The following is a 19,860-nucleotide window of genomic DNA, read 5'->3' on the forward strand; positions in this document are numbered from 1 at the left end:
TATGTGTTTTCTATGGTATATAAATTATTTTTAAATAAAAATGTCTAAAAGTTATTTAAAAAGCACGACCCAACACCTTATATATAATATACTTTTATGTTTTAAGTACATACTGGCATCACTTCTACCTCCCAAAATGACTTCCCTATATGCTTTCTGATGTCTAAAATTACACTGATAATTATTTATATATTCTGAAGTTCTAGGCCTGGTAGTCTGCAAAAGGCTCTTAAATTAGGTCCCATTGAAAAACGTTTCCACCTTAGTGCAAATTAGTTTATCTGCTTCTTTTCTAAGAATGAGTTTTTGAGGAGATGGCCGGGTCGAATTCCATGGGGATGACAGGAGATAGATTTTCTTGCAGGTTCTATTTCTCTTCAATAAACAAATATTATTTATAGGATAAGAAAAATGATTGAGTTTTTTCTAAATGCACAGAGATCCTGGATGACTGACAGAGGAGGGGACCCAGTGAGAGAGAAAACTGGTAGAAGGATGAGTAGCTGAGAATTCCAGGAAACAAATCTCATCATCTTCAAGATTTCACATAACTGCCTTCCAATTCAGATCAGCAAAGCATTAGGATAATTGAGGCAATTTCCTACACCGGGAGACATGGCAAGGTATCTTTATGGAAATTTCAGAGTCAGGATGAATACATTAGGTAGATCACAACACAAGCTTTTTGTTCATGGCAAGATGGTTGTCTCACCATTCCCAGCCCTCGCCACATTCTCTCTTGCTTCCCTCCTGTGTTTGTGTCCCTTCTTCTGCGTTCCCTGGAATGACCTTTTCTTTATCTCTGCCAATAGAAAATTCTCTTATCCTGAAATTGTCCAGGGTTATTCCCCACATAGCCTTTGCTGAGTGCTCCCTTCTCTAGATTTATGTGGCTTTTTGTGTCTCTTCTGTGAGATATATTATGACTTGGTGTTGTGTTGCCCTGTAATAATGATAGTGATATAATAATAATTGTGAGTTTACTACACACTGTGCTGAGCACTTTTTACACATCGGCTCCTTTTATCCTTACAGTGATGCTCCAAGATAGGCAGCATTAACACAATTTATAGAGGAGGAAACTAAGGTTTAGAGAAGCCAAATAATTTTTTCGAGACAAAGCTAGTCTACTTAGCAAATCTGAGATTAGACTCCAAAGCTTTCTAAACCTAAAGATTTTTATTCTTAATTGCTAGGTCATACTGCCTCCTTGATATATACGTCTCATGTATCCTAAAACAAACAAAAACAAAGCCAGAAATCTACCTCTTTCTTTTAAATTACTATGTGACAGGCAGAATATTCAGTGTGCCTTGAGGGCAGGGGTAATGTCCTGTACATCTTTGCATTGCCTCCTGCATTTAACGTGGTATCTGGCAAATAGATACATGTCTACAAATGCTTGGCGAGATAAAGAGGTAGACAATCTCATTGTGAGACTCTAGTGCTTTCTACAGTTCCAAAATTCATAATCCTAGAACTTCAAGTAACTGAAATGAAAGAATAAATGGATAAAGACAAAGCTTAGTTCCTATTTCAAACAGTCTATCCATAGTTACTAATTCAAACATATTCTCAATATTGTCTATAAATCACCTGGTTTTGCTTAGTCTCTTGAATTCCTTTCTGTTCTAAAACTTATGAATCCAGTTCCTTTCCCTCTGTATCTTAAAAATCTTTCTATCTCTCATTTCAAATGTGTTTTCTGTTGAAAGACTACAGAGAAAAACTATGGCTGCAATACAGCTATATGAGATCTTAAATTCAGGAAAGAAAGAATTGAAGATATTCACACATACTATGTCACTAAAATTTGAAACATCAAGTTATTGCGTCTATTAATAGCTGAACATTAGCATGGCGTATTGTGGTATGCAAAACACTTCCACTGCATCATTTTATCTGACCTTCACACTTTGGAGCAGAAAAGGCAGTTTGGATTATCCCAATTTTACAGATTAAAAAAATTGAGACTCGGTGAAGTGATTTGCTATTAAATAAAATGGAGATTTCCATCTAAGTCTTTTAGATACAGTTACTGTTATCTTTTCACTCACAGTATGCTGTGGTAACTCACTGGCCATCAAACACTGCAGTCACTGCTCCAAGTATTACTCTAAGAACCATTTTGATAGGCCTGTGTTAGGAGATGGGATTAACTCCCTTCCCTTTGAATAAGTCATGTTCAACCAGATTTTTCTGAATGTGGCTTCTATCAGTTATAGTAACAGAAGGTTGTACCTTTAAAGGTCCTAAAAAGCCAAACTGTCACTACCCTAATATTACCCCCATCATTAAAAAAAAAAGACAAAATGATGCCTACAGATATTAAGCAATTTTTCCAAGACAACATAGTGAACAGAATCAAGGCTTTAACATATCTAATATGCAAATGTTTTATAAAGCTCTATCAATAGCTAATTCCAGAAGAGCTATTTCTGGTCAAGACACTGGCTTGTGTTCAGAAAGAAACTTAAATCTAATCTAATCCAAGCTTTCTTAATTCAGCAACTGCTTCTATTGCCTTCATGGCAGGTGCTCTTCCATTTGTACCTTTACCATCTGAATACAGTCTTATCAGTTTGTATGTTAGGGAAGGGTAGTAACCATTACTGCCATTAAGGTTGAACATCTTGGTGTCTTCCACCAAATTTTGCTCAGTGTTCTTGGGAGCCCTCTATTGGCCCTCTGGGTAATAGCAGGCAGCCTCTGCTGGGGGCTGTGCTCCCCGAGTCCTGGGGAGCTACAATGAACTGCAGCCTTAGTGCTGTCTGAAACACAAAGGCGAGTGAAGAAATCTGTTTGCCAAATTGAAAAGAACAGAATCGACAATGAAATAAACTTCCATTTCTTCATCTTCCAAAAATACCCATCAAAACTAGCTTATCCAAAAACAAAAACTCTCTGTTCTGAATCAAGGCCTTATCTGGCACTTCTTCATGAAAAACAGCCAATAACTGTTCCTTCGCCCTTATGCCTTTGACCTAACCTCATCCCCCTCTCTCACCCCAGCCATGGCACACAGAGTGATGACAGGTCATCATGTAGGTTATGCAGGTCCCCCTCCTGAAAACTAACGTTCCCTTCTCCTTTCCTCTCTCCATTCCCCTCTTCACCTCTCCTTTCTTCCTTCTTCCTCTTTCCTTCTCTCCCTCCCTCTTTTTCTCCATCCTCCCCCTCCTCCCTTCCCTTTATTCAAACAAATTTTCATCGGAAACTAGAAAGCTGACTTTGAATCAGAACCTGTCTTAAGAAGTCTGTAGTGTGGTAGGTTAAATATGGCAGAAACATTTATGACCATTCTAAAAAGAAAACATATATATTATATATATTAAAGAACTTAGGAGCAGCTCTAGCTAGATTCTTGTGGTTGCAGTGAACAGATGTTTATTTCAGTGACTTCAAGTAACAAGGGATTTATTGGAAGGAACTCCAGAAGAGCCCCACTGTCACACTTCAGAGAAAGCAAGAACTGGACGAAGAATCTGAATCTGGAAGTGTTCTCGGGCTGTACTGACCATCATTCTAGTGCTTTACCAGAGCACACAGCTACATCCCACCTGTCTGTTCTTCTTCCCACTTGACAATGAACTTTCTCACCCACTACCCCACACAGTTACCACTTTACTCTCCAAGGACAGACATTCGAGCTCCTGGGTTAGTTGTGGTTAAAGGGTGGTGAAGACTCTGGACATTTCTCAATAAGGTGGCAGCTGATGACCTCCAGGACCCACAGCATGGACCACACACTGGGACTGGACCACGTGGAAAAGGAGGAGAGTAAGAAAGGACCGAGCAGGCAGGGCTCATTTCTATCAGAGCAGTTTGCCATGTGCCTGCATTGGACCGTGAGGACCTAACAACAACAGTGGTGTGTGCTGAGCTCCTGGGGCTGCACAAACATCCCTTCTGGTACCTGGTTCCGCCAACATTCCTCTCTCGCAGGTGGGGGGAAATGAGCTGCAGGTGGGAAACTATAGACTTTCCACCTTCCTTGGATGTTTGTGTGGCAGGATACTGAGAGGTAATGGAGGCTGGAGCAAATGCTCTAACAGAAAGGACAGAGGAAATGAGAACAAGGAATGCCCATAGCTTCTCACCCTTGTGAGATGAGGTTCTCCCCACTGTATGAAGTCCCCAGAATGCAGCAGGACCAAATGGCAAGGGCAGAGTGAGCAGGTGAGGATGACTGGGTAAGAAAGATATTGGGGCTTGAGACTTGAGTCTACCAATATTAGGTTGTGTTCTTGGAGAGGAGGGGACTGGCAATGGGGATGAGGGGAAAAGACTCATCAGCTCGAAGGGGTCTTATTGCCCCACCAGCATGCAGAGTTTATTTCAACTATAAATTGGAATTATTGGCCGTGGAATTTTGCCCTGCTTCACACCCACTCCCATGTTCTGGGCACACATACACACACAAAATTTCCTCCAAGAGTTTTGCGTGTGGTGTGTGTATGGTATGTGTGTCACACTGTCCACTTAGGTTGTGAGGGTACCTATGCAACTGCTGGAAGAAAAGAGGGAAGGGGAAGGAAAGAAGGAAGGAAGAGAAGCAGGAATGATGACAGAAGGAAGAAAGGATGGAAATGTAAATGCGATCATATGGATGGTTGCTGATGGATATGGTTATCATAGACTCCTGCAGCCTGAGGGTGGGCCCAGGGATGTCCAAGCTTTGCCTGAAGATGAATTCATTGAAGGGGATTTCTATTGGAGAGCCCTGGCCAACAGCTTTGCAAAGACTGAAGTGGTCACTGGTAAAGGGACAGAACTTCTTATAATTTGTCAGTAAAATGGATGCAGGCAATAAATTGCCACTTTTCAAAACCAGAAGTTAGCAGAACAGAATCTCTGGGACCATGGAATGGGTTGCTTTGATATGCAGGGAGCATTCATAATCAGTGATTATCCTCTCAGCCTACGCGAAGTTATCACTGAGCACCTCCTGTGTGCTAAGCACATTATTAGGCACCAAAGATCTAGCACCCACCCTCATGAAACTTGCTGTCTAGTGGGGAAAGCCAGGCCTTCAATAATTGATCTCAAAAATAGAGGTAAATTTCAACTGTGACATACACTTTCGAAAGAAACCTCTACAGTGCTATGAGAATACAGGATGGATAATCTGACATATAGGACTTGGTAAAGGACACAGAATGGATGATCTGTTGTATAAGACCTGGTAAAGGAAGCAAAGGAAATTTCCTTGAGGAAGTAACCCCTGAACTGCTATCTGAAGGATAAGAAAGAGTTGTCTGGAAGCAGCAGTTTCTCTGCTCCTTCTGGAATCTCTCCCTGGTTCAGCCCGCCTGCTTCCACTCCTGCCGCCACCATGTCCATCAGGGTGACCCAGAAGTCCTACAGGGTGTCCACCACTGGCCCCGGGGCCTTCAGCAGCCGCTCCTTCACGAGTGGGCCCAGTGCCCGCTCGAGCTCCTCGAGCTTCTCCCGCGTGAGCAGCGCTGGCTTCCACGGTGGCCTGGGTGCAGGCTATGTGGGGGCCAGCGGCATAGGCCCGGGAGGCATCACCACCGTCACCATCAACCAGAGCCTGCTGAACCCCATTAAGCTGGACATGGACCCCAACATCCAGGCCGTGCGTACCCAGGAGAAGGAGCAGATCAAGACCCTCAACAACAAGTTTGCTTCCTTCATCGACAAGGTGCGGTTCCTGGAGCAGCAGAACAAGATGATGGAGACCGAGTGGAGCCTCCTGCAGCAGCAGAAAACGGCTCGGAGCAACATGGACAACATGTTTGAGAACTACATCAACAACCTGAGGCGGCAGCTGGAGACTCTGGGCCAGGAGAAGCTGAAGCTGGAGGCGGAGCTTGGCAACATGCAGGGGCTGGTGGAGGACTTCAAGAACAAGTATGAGAAAGAGATCAATAAGCGTACAGAGATGGAGAATGAATTTGTCCTCATCAAGAAGGATGTGGATGAAGCTTACATGAACAAGGTAGAGCTGGAGTCTCGCCTGGAAGGACTGACTGACGAGATCAACTTCCTCAGGCAGCTGTATGAAGAGGAGATCCGGGAGCTGCAGTCCCAGATCTCCGACACCTCTGTGGTGCTGTCCATGGACAACAGCCGCTCCTTGGACATGGACAGCATCATCGCTGAGGTCAAGGCGCAGTACGAGGAGATCGCCAACCACAGCCGGGCTGAGGCCGAGAGCGTATACCAGATCAAGTATGAGGAGCTGCAGAAGCTGGCTGGGAAGCACGGGGATGACCTGCGGCGTACGAAGACTGAGATCTCCGAGATGAACCGGAACATCAGCCGGCTCCAGGCCGAGATTGAGGGCCTCAAAGGCCAGAGGGCTTCCCTGGAGGCCGCCATTATAGATGCTGAGCATCGCGGGGAGCAGGCACTCAAGGATGCTCGTGCCAAGCAGCAGCAGCTGGAGGAAGCCCTGCAGAAGGCCAAGCAGGACATGGCACGGCAGCTGCGTGACTACCAGGAGCTGATGAACGTCAAACTGGCCCTGGACATCGAGATCGCCACCTACCGCAAGCTACTGGAGGGCGAGGAGAGCCGGCTGGAGTCTGGGATGCAGAACATGAGTATCCACACGAAGACCACCAGCGGCTGTGCAGGTGGTCTGAGCTCTGCCTATGGGGGCCTCACAAGCCCCGGCCTCAGCTACGGCCTGGGCTCCAGCTTTGGCTCTGGCGCGGGCTCCACCTTCAGCCGCACCAGCTCCACCAAGGCCGTGGTTGTGAAGAAGATTGAGACCCGCGATGGGAGGCTGGTGTCTGAGTCCTCTGACATCCTGCCCAAGTGAACAGCTGCAACAGCCCCTCCCAGCCTGTCCCCCCTGAGGCTGCCCCAGAGCCCGGGAGGGAGGTTGTTGTACAGGGGAGCACAGGGAACGGGAGACCCATCCGACGCTCAGCCCTAGCCCTCAGCCCACCCGCGGGGAGTTTACTGCCTGGGGATCCCCCTTGCCCATGCCTCCAGCTGCAAAACAATTCAATTGGCTTTTTTTTTTTTTTTTTTTTTTTTATTTAGAACAAAATAAAAATTCAAAAAAAAAAAAAAAAAAAAAAAAAAAGAAAGAGTTGTCTGGGCAACAAATGAAAAAATACATTTTAGGGAGAGAAAACAACGTACGTATGCAGAGGCCCTGTGGAAAGCAGGGGCTGGTGAGGGCAAGAACTCTCAAAGGGGCTGGAACGTGGCTAGACCGGCAGCAGATGGGGGCAGAAAGACTGAGCAGTGTCCCCTGGGACCAGTGGGGGGCAGGTGCAGACCATGCAAGACCCCGTGCTCCATTTTAGAGAATATTTTACCTTACCCTAAGAGCAAAGCAAGACAATGAACAATGGGATTTAAATCGGTATTCAAGGAGCAGTTATTACCCATAGCGTACATAAGGGGCACCAAAGAAACAAAAAGGACTGTAAACCTCTGATATATTAGGTGAAATGTGACTTGAATCTCCATCTGTGCTTTTTCTCTGGGGTTAGGTCCATAGCTGTTACCAGATTCCCAAAGGAGTTCGCGATCCTCTGAAGGTTAGTACCATTGTCCTGGCTCTTTTTAGGGGAGGAGACTGGAGACCGGATGAATTCTCACTACAGTCACTTTCATTTTGAAGATTTACGAGCCTAAAAACAACCCAGATCTATCTAAGTGACTGACAAACTGAGGTTCACTGTCACCAGCAGGAAAATTAGAGCTGAAAGTTTAAAAGTATGTGTTTCACATTGCTAGCAGCAGAGATGAGCTGAGAATGCAATCACCTTCACCCTGATAACCCCACTGCGTGTGCACACGCGTGCGCATACACACACACACACACACCCCAGTACAAAAAGGCTCCTCACAGGCTGTGAACCTCAACTCTTTGAGAAGCTCATCATAGGAGGTTCCATCTAAGGCCCAAGAGCATTTTCATAACCAGCTCAGCCTCAGCCCAGTCTGGGGGGTCATGGATGTGTGTCTACTTACTTCCTGTCTCAGGCACTCCCTTGTCCTGCTAGAAAAGTGAAAATAGGGCAAGTGGATCAGAGATAATATAGGCACAGTTGACACTTAATGATTTGAATCACTGGAGGGGATCATCAGCATGAACCATGATGGGCACAAGTGCTGAATCACAGACACCGCTGACCCTTCGGGCCAGTGCAAACCCTGGCTGCTTCTTCAACGGCAATCCCCAAAGAGTACTTTAATTAAAGTACCAATCCCTGGTACTTTAATTCTTGAGGATGTTAATAGGTACTCTGAAAATAAATAAGGTTTCATGGTCAAGTGAGCTTGGGATATGTTTGGTTACAAAAGGTGAGACAGGTGTCTTTACTGCAAGGCTTCCTCAACCTTTAATGGCATTTTTCTTTTTTTGAGACAGTTTTGCTCTTGTCACCCACGCTGGAGTGCAATGGCGCTATCTCAGCTCACAGCAACCTCCACCTCCCGGGTTCAAGGGATTTTCCTGCCTCAGCCTCCTGAGTAGTCGGGATTGCAGGCATGCGCCACCACACCCAGACAGTTTTGCATTTTTAATAGAGACAGGGTTTTACCATGTTGGCCAGGCTGGTTTCGAACTCCTGACCTCAGGTGATCCACCTGCCTCAGCCTCCCAAAGTGCTGGGATTACAGGCATGAGCCACCATGCTTGGCCACATTTTTTAACCTTGGAGAATGAAATCTAGTTTACCATTTCCCCAAGGTTTCGGAAGATTCCCAGAAACCTTTGGTTGAGGAGCACCTCCTGGCATTGGGGCTCCAAGACAGATTCTGGGAACTGTGACTGTCCATAGCACTATTAAAAAGTGTCTATGCCCCAGTTAGTGCCAGGGGTCTCTGCAGCACAACGCAAACTTTATTTCCCATCCAAGGTTCACACTAAATCCTGCCTCATGAAGGAAGCCTTCTCCAGTGGTCTGGTCTATATCATATAGTGCTATAGTGTGGCCTATCCATTTGGCCCATGGTTACAACAAAGAAATCTGGTTTTAGGCTTGGGAATGCAATGTTCTAGGATTTGCAGGCCCTCATAATCTGGCCCTGCCAATCTCTGATCTTACCTGGAATTACCCTCTCCCAGGCCAGTTACGCTGAACTCCTGTCTGTTTCTTGAACACACCACACTGGTTCTAGAATCTGGCCCTTGGCACTTGCCCCCTACCCTGCCCCACAGCCAGTTCACGCTGACTGGCTCCTTTCTTAGCCACTGGAACTCAACAGTGCCCCTCCCCAAATTCCTACTGTCCTAGCACCCTGTCTTCGTTTCTTCACAGCACTCTTCACTATGTAAAATTGCCTTGTCCATTTATTGATGCACTTATTGTCTGTCTTCCTCTCAAGAATATGAGCTCCAGGAGAACCAGACCTTGTCTAGGATGACCCTTGTCTAGAAGCTGGCATGCGGCAGGCATGTAAACATTTGTTGAGTGAATGAATGCTCTCAGTGAGTACTTGTTATAACTTTTATAAAGTAGAGGAGTCTACTTGGTGGTGGAGACTCTTATTGGTGCTGTACGAAAGCCTACCTCCTCTCCCAGCCATTGAAAGATTTTTGACACAGCGAAAAAGGAATGCCAACTCCCTCCAGAGATTGTCAAGTCTGGCGACTTCTTTACTGGGCAGCTGCTAGGTAGCCCTACTATTACCATATTAGCCACACTTACTGAGCGCCTGCCATGTGCCAGGATCTATGTGAAACCTTTTACATGTATCTTTTGATCCTCAGAAAAACTCTATGAGATAGGTTCTATTATTATTATTCCCATTTTACAGTGGAAAAAACAAAGCTCAGAACAGTCAGGTTATTTGGCCCAGCACCTATAAGCAGATCTGCCTGACTCCAGAACTAGAATCTGGCCGAGCTGTGGAATTTGTAAACACACATAAAAGGGAACTCATGAAGTAAAACATGGCCCTGCCACAGTTGCCGACGCCCCTGCAGGGAAACGTGAGAGGAGATCCAGGTGGCCTCCACCAGCGAAAACACAGGGAGGAATCTCACTGTGGGTTGGATGTGGTTTAGGGATTGCCAAGACAAGCCGTGGTCCCAGGGGCTCCTCCCTTCCCTCCACAACACCTTGGTATTCTCATTTAGGAATAGGCAGCCCCTTCTTCTAGAGGTGGCCACAGTGAGCTGCTCACCACACAGTTGGCAAAAACACTACTGGGAAAGCCAGAGAATGGGTGGGAGTAGGGATGTGTTGACGCAGGACCTCTGGACCTGGGCTCCTATTCCCACTGGAGCTGAAACTGCCTGAGGCCCAAGGAGTTGAACAAATGCCCCTAAAGTGATGAGATGCCTGGAAATCAACAGGGGATTTTAATTAAAAGCAACTTGCTGATCAGGTACATACTTAATGTTATAATTACCCAGTGATGACAGCGCCGTGAAGCACAGGCGAGCAGGAAGTACTGACCAAGCAATTTTAAAAGGTTGGTCTAATGCTTTTCATTTTTCACTAAAGCCTAAATTGAGTTTGTGCTTTCAGGGAATAATGAAAAAGACAGAAAGGTGAACATGACAATCTAGTTCCAAGAGCTTTAAATTGAAAAAAGAAGAAAAAAAAGGTAGATTTTCCTCTGAAGCCAAAGAATGGCATTCATTCATTCATTTATAAACTTTATAGAATAGTGCTCCGTGCCAGGCACTGTGCTCAATGACTGAAACATAGGCAGGGGCAGGCGTAGAAGGAGAGAGAAAGAAAAAGAAAAATAGGAGGGGACAGGAAGAGGAAGAGGAGAGAGAAGATGAAGCAAAGGAGGAAGGAGAGGAGGACGAGGGTGGTGAGAGGGGTGAGGAGGAGAGACAGCGATGAGCAATAGTCTCTGCTTTGATGATCTCATTATCTCCGCTTTGATGAACTCCTGACTCCAAAAAATAGGCTGGGCTCAGTAGCCAACTGGACTAAAATCCCCCCGTAAGTGGCAGAGATTTCCAAGTCTCCAAAAAGTACTCTCTTGGCTGCTGGTGAGGCTGGGTACGCAGCTGCCAGCGTCCCTGGGGGATTGGGGCACAGCAGGTAAGAGTGGGCCGCAGAGCCTCTGGGAGGAGGATGGGGAGGCTTGACTTCCCAACCACCTAAACAGTACAGTGGGGCTTCAATTATGATGTCAGTGCAAAAGGCAAAAAGCAGAATTTTGATTGCACAGATTCAAAACTATCCTTGAAAATCCCTGAAATTCCCCAGAAAGTGCAGCCTGCATGTTTCATGCCAACCACCTCGCTCAGGAAAGCTTTTTTTTTTTTTTTTAAACCAGCAAGTTTGAGAACCACTAAGACTTAAAGGAAGGAAGGAAATGAACATGTGTATGCAGATGCGGGCTTTCAAACCAGACTGCCTTCAAGGTAATTACCAAACTGCTGGTGGGGAAATCGGAGTGAGTAGAGAATTCTAAAGTGTTTCTGCTTGCCTGCAGGGCTTTCTGCATAGTGTTTTAATACCTAGCCTGTAAAACCTTAATAAATGTTAATGGATTTGTGTGTTGTCGAGGGTTACCCAGGATGGAAAGTGAGGAGTAGGCTCTCCAGTAGGTGGAAAGGGAGAGGCTTTGAGCAGGTCTCAGCTCTGAGATTCCTGTGGCTAAATTCTGGAATGTGTGCCAGGAGAGTGAGGTGGGGGCTATGTCGCTCTGAGGGCTAGGTGAAGGTCTCGAGCACATATCCTAGCGGCTGTTGGCAGAAGCTGACTTAGGAGACTGGCTGGGGAGGAAAGTTAGTTAATATAAAATGCACAAGTCAGGACAGCAGACATGCAGCCACCCGGGACCCCAACAGCAGCAAAGCTGCAGATTCTAGAGTGTGAAATATTGATTCCAGCAGCTCTAGGTGGATGGGTTGGCCACAATGAAATCCTAGGGTTTATGTTCCTAAGACAGCCAGAAGACGCCTCTCCCCTCCTCAGTCTCACCTGCCCTGGGCAGCATCCCTGATCTCTGGCTTATGTATCCCCATGCACGCCAGGATGGTCCTAGAGCTGCCCCCTATCTCACAGGACCCGCCTGCTCTTCCCACCTGTCTAAGCATCGCCTTCCTGAGGACACCACTCGGGCCCCGCCTCCTCTGACAAGCTAGGCTTCCCAGCCAGCTGCCCTGGGGACAGCTCTCTGTCTGCAGTCCCTTCTGGTTAGCTAGGCTCACTTGACACTAGTCAAGTGTCACAGTGGCAGTTAGAGCATGAATTCTAGCCCAACCCTGGCTTTGAATGTCCCCTTGGCCCCTCCTAACTATATGAACCCAGGACACCACTCAGGCAGCTGTGCCTCAACTTCCCCACCTGTGCATGGGGTAAGAAGGGGGCCTACCCACAGAGCTGTGGCAGAATCACAGGAGGCAGGAGACGGAATGTGCTGAGAGGGTGCCTGATGTTGGCCTAAGTGCACGGCCAAATGTGTTTCAGAAGATCCTTAAGGGAAGGATGTCATATCTCACTGTATTCTCAGGGTCTATCAAAGATTCACAGGCAACATGCACACTTTATTATATCAGAAATTCATTCATTCAAGAAACATTTACCACTTTCTACATCAAGCCATTTATAAAAATGAACAAGATACATTTCCTGTCCTTTACAGGCTCTAGAGGGCAATCTGCCTTCCCAGTGTTGCTGGTACCTGGCTGTCAGCACCTGGTTGCAGTGGTGTCCCTTAGCTTAGATCCTCTGAGGAAGGAGAGGAGCAGGGAAGAGGCAGGAGGAGGGAGGGGAGAGGAGCGGGGAGGAGGGCGGGGAGAGGTAGCTCTCTGGTAGTGCCCTCCCCCCTCATCTCTCCAAGCTCGTGGTGCTGATTTTTTCATTTGTTTCCTTTGCCAAACCCACATACGACAGAGTAAAACAGTTTTAGAGGAGAGGAAATTAGTGACAATAAAGGGAATCTGGGCAAACTGAAAAGGAAAACCCAGCTCAAAGTTTAAAATGCAAAAATGATAGCCCCAAGCTGGAAACTACCAAAATGCCCAACGACTGTGGAACAAGATAAATAAATGGTAGTGTATACACCTCGCCCTATGGAATATCACACAGCAATGAGGATGAACCAGTCTGCAACTAAAGGCAACACTCTGGACATAGCTCACAAACATCACATTGAGAAGCTAGAAACCAAAGAGCCCACAGAAGACAAAAAGCAGCAAGTTAGAAGTCGGGACGGTGGTTCCCTGCAGGGAGGGCAGCTCCAGGAGGGGAGTGGTAGAGGCTGGGGGACTTCTAGGTGCTGGAAATGTCCAGTTTCTTAATCATGATGGGGGAACACAGATGTGTTCATTTGAAAATAGTTCTTTGTGCTGTGCACTTATTATTTATGTACTTTTTTCTATGATTGTTCTACTTCTATAAAAAGGTTTAAAAACAAGGGCGAAGCAGGCAACTCTCCAGGACGCCCTAGAGCCTGAGAGAGAGGCTGAAGAAGGAATTCTCATTGGCAATTGCAGAAAAAGGCCTCAATGCCTTGAATGAGGCCTCCCAGAAGCGCCTTTGGCCACAACCCCAAGGAAAGCTTCATCTGGGGTCAAGATAATCTGGGGTCTACACGGCCAGGCTGGGGGGCTTCCTCTCCCTAGACTTGGTTGCACCATCTGGTCTCAGCCGTGCCTCCCCAGTGTATTTTGTAGTACAGTTCCCAAGGGAGCTGCTCCCCAGGAATACAGAGAAATCCCTTGTGCTTGCTTCCAAGCCCTTTCCTCCTCTGGGAAGCCTGGTCTGGCTGCCCCAGCAATTCTTTACCTACCCACCCTCTGAACCACTGCCACAGCCAGCCCCGACCCCGGGGACTTAACATGGAGATGCCTGGCACCATTCACCGGGGCCAGTGTGTGTGTCTTTGTCTTGTCCTCTCACCCAGCTTCTCAGTCCCCTGAAAGAAGGAGCTGCGTGACTTTCTGCCTCCTTCATAGTGCCTAGTACAGTGCCAAACACATATTCGTGTTTAATATACATTCAAAGACTGCCCCAATAGTTGCATTGTGCCTTCTCCCGAATTTGAGTGTAAGCTCTAATTAAGACAATTAACTGCCTTTATTGGATTGTAAGGAAATGTTTTAAAATTGCAATAGCGTGTTATTGACCAGAAAAGGCCCCTCTCTGCTCCAAACCCCTTAATGGCTTTCAAATGACCTGAGCATAAACTGCAAAATCTTTCCCCTATTGTACAAGGCCCCTCACACCTGCTTGGCTCCACAGTGGCCTCATTTCAATTTCTCAAAAGGATGAAACTGTCTCTTGCCCCAAGACCTTCCTCTGGGTTGGTGTTCTGAATCCCACATTCCCTTCCTCTCAGTCTGGCTAAGTGCTGATCATTTCTCAGGTTTTCAAAGTCATTTTCTCAGGAAGTGCTTTACTGAATGCCTAGACCAGTGGTTCTCAAGCTTAGGCGTGCATCAGATACTCATGGAGGGCTTTTGGCTCAGTAGGTCTAGGGTGGGGCCTGGAAGTCTGCATTTCTGTCCAGCTCCGGGTGTTGCTGCTGCTGGTTTGGGAACCATACTTTAAGGACCACTGCCTAGACCAAGCAGCTTGCCTTATGCATCCTCCTCACCAGACACACTTTCATGAGAACAGGGGCCTGGCTGAATACATGCAGACAAATTCCCATTTTTACGGCTGTGTAGTTACCAAAGCACCTTCACACTTGCTGCTTAAAACAGCTCTGGGAAGGCTGGGAGCAGTGGCTCACACCGGTAATCCCAGAACTTCGGGAGGCTGAGGTGGGTGGATCACCTGAGGTCAGGAGTTCAAGACCAGCCTGACCAACATGGAGAAAACCCATCTCTACTAAAAATACAAAAAATTAGTTGGGCGTAGTGGCGCATGCCTGTAATCCCAGCTACTCAGGAGGCTGAGGCAGGAGAATCACTTGAACCTGGGAGGTGGAGGTTGCGGCGAACTGAGATGGCGCCATTGCACTCCAGCCTGGGCAACAAGAGCAAAACTCTGTCTTAAAAATAAACAAACCTCTGGGAGAGGGTAGAGCAATCATAGACTGCTCCTTCTTTACAGATGGACCAGCAGCGATGCAGAATGTTCAAGGGACTGGCCAAAAAGGTTGTCAGCAGCTGTAAGCAGTAGAATGAGAGAGAGAACCTGTATTTTCTTATGTGCAGCCAAAGAGAAGTTTCTTCATATCATTGCTCTGTTCTGGCCATATCTGCCTGCAAGGGAAGATGGAGAACAGAACACAAACTCATCGATTTTTCTCTTCCATTCCCTTAGGTGCCAGCACAGGAATAAGAACTGTAGACCCTACGCAGCCTTTATCCCATTACCTGTGGCACAGAGTTTGTTTCTTTGGAAGAGGCTATGCTAAGGTAGGTAAGGTGGTGATAGTTGGCAACTTCTTACATTTTCATGGCATGGCAGCCTTCCCCCTACGTGACAAACAAACAGCAGTTGATGCAAGGTATCAGTGCAGAGGCTGTGAGCCGTCTCTTCTGCAGAGAAGAGGTCTGTGTGGACCTCCTCAACCCCTACAGACTCAAAAAACCAGGCTGGCAGCCCCACCCACCACTACCCACCAAGATAGATCACACCAGCCAGACCTACAAGTGTGACAGCTGCTGCTGATACTTTCAGAGGCGTGGGGAAGGGCCCTCCATGCCGTGAGACAGACCTCTCAGTCCCCGCTGTAGTGGTTGATGTTGGATGAGCAGCCTGCCCAGCAGAGGGTTCCAACACTTCTGGAATCTTCCTCCACATCTATTTCCCCTCTCCTAGGTCACTCAGTCACAAGTATTCCCAATGGTACATAACCTAATGGGTATGTCTGACAACTCCTAGGGACCAAATGTTTGTGTCCCCCCAAAATTTATATGCTGAAGCCTAAATCCCCAGTGTGATGGTATTTGGAAGTGGGACCTTTGGGAGGTAATTAGGTCATGAGGGTGGAGCCCTCATGAATGCGATTAATGGCCTTAGAAAGGGATGAAGAGACAGGAGCGCTCGCTCTCTCTCTTTCTCTCTCTCTCTCTCTCCTCTCTACCATGTGAAGATACAACCAGAAGACAGCCATCTTCTAAGCAGGAAGCAGCTGTCACTGGACAATGGATCAGCCAGCACCTTGGTTTTGGACTTCTCAGTCTCCAGGACCATGAGAAGTAGATGCAGTTGTTTAGGGCGCATAGTCTATGGTATTTCGTTACAGCAGCACAAAATGACTAAGATAACAGCTATAACTGAAGAATAAGACAGAGAAAACGCATAAGCTAGCAGTTGCTCTTATTATTATTATATGGGAATAGCAAGCAGTCTTATTGATTTAGGCTTTAACCATCATCAATATGGTTGACAACTTTTATTTTTATGTCTCCACCCTCCAACTTCTGCACAGCCTGTTTGATCTTTGCATTTGGATATTTCACAGACATCTCAAATCCAGCCTGACCAAAGCTAAACGCTGTGTTTCTCTCCACACACCAGTCTTCCCCATTTTAGTAAATGACACCTTGATTTTTCCAATTACTCCAAGCAAAATGCAAGCTTTGCCTTCCTTAGTTCTTGACCTTCTCTCACCTGGATACAGTGGATATCCAGTCTCTCAGAAAGTCTGTTGATGCCACCTCCAGACAATATCCCAGGCCCCCCACACCATGCTCTCCCCACTTCTGCCACCTTCGTTGCTCCCCGGGACTCTATGGCAGCCTCTCAACCAGCCTCCTTCCTGGCCCCCACCTCTGCTCTCCCCACCTTCCACTGTCCGTGCAGTCTTTTTTACACGTAATTCAGATCATGCCATCTGCCAACTCAAACCTCATCAAAGACTTTCGGTTGCACTTGTGATAAAATCTAACGTCATTCAGATGGCCTGGGAGACCTTGCAGGGTCAGCCCTTGCTGGACTCCCCAGCCTCCCACACCTCTCCCTTCCTCCTGTTGTCTCTTCACTTGGGCTTCATGGTTCATTCAGATTTGCCACGCCCCTCCCCACCTCCTAGCTTTGGTGTTTGCTGTTCCCTCTGACAAGAACGTTCTTTCTTTTCTTTCTTTCTTTCTTTTTTTTTTTTGGTTTGAGACAGAGTCTTACTCTACCCAGGCTGGAATGCCGTGGCACGATCTGGGCTCACTGCAACTGCAGCCTTCACTTCCTGGGTTCAAGGGATTCTCCTGTCTCAACCTCCCAAGTAGCTGGGATTACAGGTGTGAGCCACAGCACCTGGCTGGAATGTTCTTTCTTATCCTGTCCTCCTCCACCCTGCACAGGATGGATCTTTCTCACACTTCACTGATCATATTGTCACTTCCTCAAGGAGGCCTTCATTATCAGCCAATCTACATTAATGTTCTCTGTATTCTCTTTTAGTCATTTATGGATTAATATAATTTTCTTAGGTAATGATATCATTTGGATGTTTCTCCCCTCCAAATCTCATGCTGAAATGTGATTCCCAATGTTGGAGATGGGGCTTGCTGGGAAGTGTTTTGGCTATGGGGGTGAATTCCTCATGTCTCACTGTTAGTTCACACAAGGGCTGGTTGTTTGAAGGAGGCTGGTACCCCTCCTCTCTCTCTTAAGAGCGCCCTCTTTTGCCACGTGATATGCTTGCTCTGCCTCTGCCATCATGAATGTAGGCTGAGTCTTCCTGAGGCCTCACCAGAAGCAGATGCTGGCACCCTGCTTCCTGTACAGTCTGTAAAACTATAAGCCAGAATAAACTTCTTTTATTTACCAGTTACGCAGCCTCAGGTCTTTCACTGCAGGAAAGCGAAATGCACTAATGTAGTTCATCATCCACTGCTGGACTTTAAGGTTGTTTTCAACTTTCAATTGACCATCCTGGGGTTAAGCATCTTTGCAATTAAATCTTTCCACATCCCATGATTATGGCCTTATAATAAAGCCCTAGGGTTTGAATTTATTTTTTATTAAACACATACTTCCATAGCACTTCCTCTGTAACCAACAATGTTCTAAATACTTTACCAACATAAATTCCTTGATGTGTGTGCATACTTTCTTTTGTAATTAAATATACTAGCTCGTTTATTTGTGTCTTTTTTATTGTGGTAAGAGCACTTAACATGAGATCTACCCTCTCTTTTTCTTGAAATTTACTCTCTTGACAAATTTTAAGTGCACAATACAGAAATGTATCTGTGACTTTTTTCTGGTCTGTCTTCTTTATTAGACTGAACACTCCATGAGGGCAGGGATGATGTCTGTCTTACAATGTAATCAATTGTAACTCTGGTGCATGGCATGGACCTAGCATACAGAGGAACTCAATATTTATTGAATGAAGCCATAAAGGAACAAGCCAGTGTCTTGGCATTTCACATACATTATCTCATTTAATCTTCACAGCCTCCCTATGGCTTTCCTTTCTACAGTTGGATACACTAAGGCTCTTAGGCTAAGAGACTTACATCTGAGTCAGAATGAATCTTGGGCCCTTGCTATTCCCACCGTACAGGGCTGCCACCCTGATGCACAAGTAACCCATCTCTTTATGCAGTGCCATGCCCATTTATTGGGAGTGACACAGGAATAGCCCCTTCTTCCTTCTACCAAAGGGATCACTGACTCACACCCCTGGGGATATGAAAATGTAAAGATGAGAAGAACCTTGATTAATAAGCCTATACATAACCTTTAATTAATTGGTCAATATTCAAGGATTATACCCTTGAACTTTAGGAAAAATTAACAGAAGAGCTCCTAAAAATTAATTAATAGGAATCAACACACTGACAAAGTCTCTGTGCCTCCCTCCAAGAAGTGAACACAGGAATTTGCAAGTCCTGGTTCTTGTGTTAGAGCCACAAGGTCAGAGACGGTTGGCCAGATGGGGATCCTGTCTCTATAAGCCCATGGCTTTCAGGTTCTGAAAATCCTGAAATTCTTGGTCAAAACCAGCCTCTGTGTAGTCTTCCCATTTCTTCAATTATTTACTGTTTATTTCCCTGTAATTTGCTATGTATATAGAATCATCAAATTTTAAAGCCAAAAGTATCCTAAAGATCATGTTTTGTTTCTTTAATGTGTGACCTCATTAATTCAGATGACATTAATTTAAAATTCATGATAATTACATAAACATAGAGCGAGCAGTACTATGATGCCTTGCAGATGAAATATGCATATTCTCTGTACTGATACGTTGTCTCTTCTTAAGAAAGATGTGAGGTGACTGCCTGATTAACGTATTGAGGTTCTCTGAGGGAGGAAGTAAGAAAAAAAAAAATAAGCCACAGAGTTGCCAGAGGACTCATACCTCTAGTTTCAGAAAAAACTTGGGGCTGAATTTTAGCTCTCTTGCTTTCCAGCTTTGTGGCCTTGGGCAAATGACTTAACCAGGCCCTAGCTCTCTCATCCGTAAAATGAGAAATAATAACGGACTCTATCATAGAGCCATTGTGAAGAACGAAAATGATTATTGCATAGGAAGTGCCCGATGTGGTACTGGCACAAAGTAAGTGTTCAGTAAAATTACCTGAACTACTACCTGTAATATATGCCATCATAGTGAAAGCATCTACTGTGTACCAGGTATTTTACAAACACGACCTCACTCACTTCTCACCTCAACCTTTGGGACAGGTTTTACATAGGAGGAAAATAAGTTTGAAGCTGAGTTAGTAATTTGCTTGAGGTCATGCAGTTAGGAGGTACAGGAATAGATATTTGAACCTAGGTCTGTGTAACTCCACAAACAGTCTGCTTCACCAAATCCTGCCTCCTCTTAAACACACACAGAAGTGGATCAAGTGGTGCCATCCCGTCTGCCTATAGTGTGCACAAAATGACTGAAGGGGTGAGTGGGTGCATCACCCAGGAAACAGAGTTTCAATTAGTAGAAAAGCATCACCGGAGAAGGGGAAAAGAAATGGATCTGTGTCCCTCCAGAGGGCGAACAGCTGTGGACTCACCCTAAGAAAAATCCCTAACAAGTGAAGTTCCT

The 19,860-nt window shown here is 46.0% G+C and overlaps 1 protein-coding gene and 1 pseudogene across 2 annotated transcripts in view; one reads left to right on the forward strand and one right to left on the reverse strand.

Moving 5' to 3' along the window:
* Window positions 1-19,860, reverse strand: part of ALK (ALK receptor tyrosine kinase) — a 756,557-nt gene that overhangs the window by 664,742 nt on the left and 71,955 nt on the right. The window lies entirely within an intron of this gene.
* LOC116524108 lies at window positions 5,285-6,993 on the forward strand (annotated as a pseudogene). The gene has a single exon (XR_004257179.1). The product of XR_004257179.1 is annotated as a keratin, type II cytoskeletal 8 pseudogene (transcript).

The sequence above is a fragment of the Sapajus apella genome, unplaced genomic scaffold (genome assembly GCF_009761245.1).
Source record: "Sapajus apella isolate SASKATOON/1434 unplaced genomic scaffold, GSC_monkey_1.0 scaffold44, whole genome shotgun sequence".
Classification (NCBI taxonomy): Eukaryota; Metazoa; Chordata; class Mammalia; order Primates; family Cebidae; genus Sapajus; species Sapajus apella.